This window comes from Pteronotus mesoamericanus, unplaced genomic scaffold (assembly GCF_021234165.1).
Source record: "Pteronotus mesoamericanus isolate MK-2021 breed Mesoamerican mustached bat unplaced genomic scaffold, CSHL_Meso_final contig_2, whole genome shotgun sequence".
NCBI classification, from domain to species: Eukaryota; Metazoa; Chordata; class Mammalia; order Chiroptera; family Mormoopidae; genus Pteronotus; species Pteronotus mesoamericanus.
Window position 1 is genome coordinate 32,690,055 of NW_026555084.1, and position 3,268 is coordinate 32,693,322.

General features: G+C 52.2%; 1 pseudogene; it reads left to right on the forward strand.

Moving 5' to 3' along the window:
* Window positions 1–668: 668 nt before the first annotated feature.
* Window positions 669–2,745, forward strand: LOC129066341 (60S ribosomal protein L29-like; annotated as a pseudogene).
* The last annotated feature ends 523 nt before the right edge of the window (window positions 2,746–3,268 follow it).

Genomic DNA, 3,268 nt, shown 5'->3' on the forward strand with positions numbered 1-3,268 from the left:
CTCCACCCTGTGATTCACGCTCCGGTCCCAGCCCAAGGCCAGAGGATACAACTACAGGCACCCCTTGTTTTAGTGCGCTCCATGGACTTGCGCCTCACAGGTGCTGGGGGTTCTTACAAACTGAAGATAGCACCCACCAGCAGCAAAAAGAGCATGACTTGCTTTATTGCGGGGGTCTGGAACCAAACCCACAGTACTATCTGTCTGCGAGGTATGCTTGTGATTGTTTGAGTGGAGAGGAGGGAAGGAGAAACTATAAGGGCAATGCAAGCTAGATAACCATTTTAGCATCGTTGCCCATTCGCACGGATGGGGCGGGCACCCGTGGGCCGCACACACAGGTGCGCTTCGACAGCGCCCGTGCAGTGCGTGAGCCCCACCCAGCTCCCCACCTGTGTCCGGCCGGCTTCTGGGGAGAATCGCTTCCACAAGCGGAAGGCAGGTCAGGGCCCCATGAGTCCTGAAGTTGGGCGTCAGCCTAACGCAGGGCTTTCTTAGCACTTTTTGAGAGAGGCAACCAGTTTTGCCCCCCTCTCCCTCGATCTTCCACCCTCTAAACTTGAGAATGGCCTTGCATCTTTGGACAGGAGGGCCTCGGGCAGACTCTCCCCACCTCCTGGAGAGAGGGGAGTTTAGAGGACACGAAATGATGCTGGAGAGGAGGAGCGATGGGGTCCATGAGAAAGATCCTGACTCCCAGAGTGAGCATGGAGCCTCCCGTGAGCACAGTGGGGCCTGGGCAGGGGGGGAATGGAACAGGGAGGTCCACGTGCGGACTCTGCGGATGAAGCGTGTTGGGCTTGGCCTTGACCTCTCCAGGCCCTACGGGCTTAGTTGTTACAGCAACCATTGTACAGAAGTCTAAACTGTGCAAGTTTAACAGCTGTTTTCTAGGATGTAAACAGAAAGTTGCTAGTAGCTTGTTTTATTAGAGTGACTGGTAATTGCTTCTAGTTATTAATTAACCAGGCAAGAACAATTGAACCTGTGTCACAGGGCCGTGAGGGAAGACCATTGGGAAGGAATGAAAACTTGGCAGACGGTGTTGGAGAATTTGAACTTGGCTTGGGAGTTTGGGAAACAAACCTCTCCAAGGGAGGAGAGACTTCCCGTTCCTCCCCACCCCATCATGCACCTGACCTCCAAGTCTTGTTGATTCTGCCTTCAAAATATTTACTCCAACAAGAAGGAATCTCTGTTCATAAATTCACCTGTGTAAGAAATATAATTAAAGTTTTCCATAACTCAACTTAATTTCTATTTTGAACTGCTATTCTGCAGGAGTGGCAGAAACGTAATCTCAACTAATTGAGGGTTTTACTCCTTCCCTGGGGTTATAGTTAAGACCCAGAGTTTCATGTAGTACTTTAGTGTGAGTGTGTGTGTTGGAGGACAGAGTTCCCAAGGTCATCTGTACACACAGGCGTTCGTGGAGATGCCATTGGCCTCCAGTGGTTGCTGGAAAGACCTGGCTGTCCTCACTCACTCTCTGCTACAGACCACAGCTCTCCTCCCTGCTCAGGCCACCCTGGCCTGTGGGAATGTCGCTGCGATAACCCAAGGTCCTTTGTGGCGAGATGCTCTCCCAGAGACATCCCCACACCAGGTTTTGCTGCTCCCTGGGGCAGCATTCCCCTCCCTCTCGGACTCTTTGCTCCTTCTCAGGCCCCTCTCTGCTCTTATCACTTCCCTCCATCCTCCTTTTCTTCTTTCCTTTTCACCAGACCCCCAAAGCCCTCCTTCTGGGGTTCCCGGAGGACCTCCCATGGATGGCGCTGTCTCCCTGAGTAAGGTTCTAAACATGCTGGGAGACAAAGCAAAAGGGAGGCAGATGAAGGCCACGTTAGTCCCTTACTACTGACAAAGGCCAAGCCCAGGCCCTTGCTCAGTGTGGGCTTACAGATAACTGAGCCCCCGACTTGGGCAGACTCCCCCGTATCCCTGTCATGGCAGCGCTCCGCTGGGTGGCCCACCCTCCCAGGGCCCCTGGAGGGGCAGTGAATGCATACCCCCTGCAGGTGGGCAGATCCGAGGAGGAGGAAGGGCAGAGCTGAGCAGAGCATATACCACGTTCCCCCCAGATATGCCGATTAGGTGAGTTACTCCTACTCCAGCCTCCCTGAATCCCGGACCGATTCTCCCCACCGACTCGCTCATGAAGTTTCTTGCAACTTTTTGGGCATGTCTGAGATTTCTCTCCTTTTCCCTAAGTCTTTTTGAAACCAAATACAGAAATACTTTTTAAAAAATCTTTTCTTAATAAAACTTTTGAAAATAGACCAATGTGAGAGCTGCGGGCTTGCGTGTGGAGCTGGCCAAGTCCAAGAATCACACGACACACAACCAGTCCCGAAAATGGCACAGAACCAGCATCAAAAAACCCCGATCCCAAAGATACGAATCTCTTAAGGGGGTAGACCAAGAAGCACAAAAAGAAGGGCCTGAAGAAGATGCAGGCCAACAACGCCAAGGCCGTGAGTGCACATGCTGAGGCCAACAGGCCCTGGTCAAGCCCAAGATCCCAAAGGGCGGCAGCCGCAAGCTCAGCCAACTTGCTTACATTGCTCACCCCAACTTGGGAAACATACCTGTGCCCGCATTGCCAAGGGTCTCCGGCTCAACTGGCTAAAGGCAAAGGCTCAAACCAAGCCCCAGGCTGCAGATGCGGCTGCGGCTGTGGCTCAGGCCCCAGCTCAGCTTCAGGCTCCTAGAGTTGCCCAGGCCCCTGCGAAGGCTCCACAGTAGAGGCCTCTGTCTGTTGACAGGAGGGCAGAAGGACTGGTGTGGCCCGGGGTGGGGTCCTCCTGTGGTGTTTGCAAATAAACCTGAGGTGGGGGTCTGTCTGCCCCCAAGAAAGGAAAGAAAGAAAAAGAAAGGGAGGGAGGAAGGGAGGGAGGGAGGAAGGGAGGGAGGAAAAAGAAAAGAAGAAAGAAAGAAAAGAAAGAAAAAAGAAGGAAAGAAAGAAAGAAAGAAAGAAAAAAATAAACCGATGTGAGTAGATTTCTATAATGCATCCCCTGCAGCCATCCCTCAGCTTCCCCAGTTACCAAATCATGGCCGGTCTTAACATTTTGACCTCCCCCAACTCCTGTGTTTGAAATAAGCCCAGCACATCATAAAAGAGAGACTCCTTACTTTGCTTTCTGCCCCATCACATCGCACCCATGAGGGGCAATGAGCAGAGAATGGACCAGCTACTTAAAAAGGGGAGGGAGGTGAATTACCAGAAAAGAGAAGAACAAAGGGGAACATTATGAAAACATCCTGC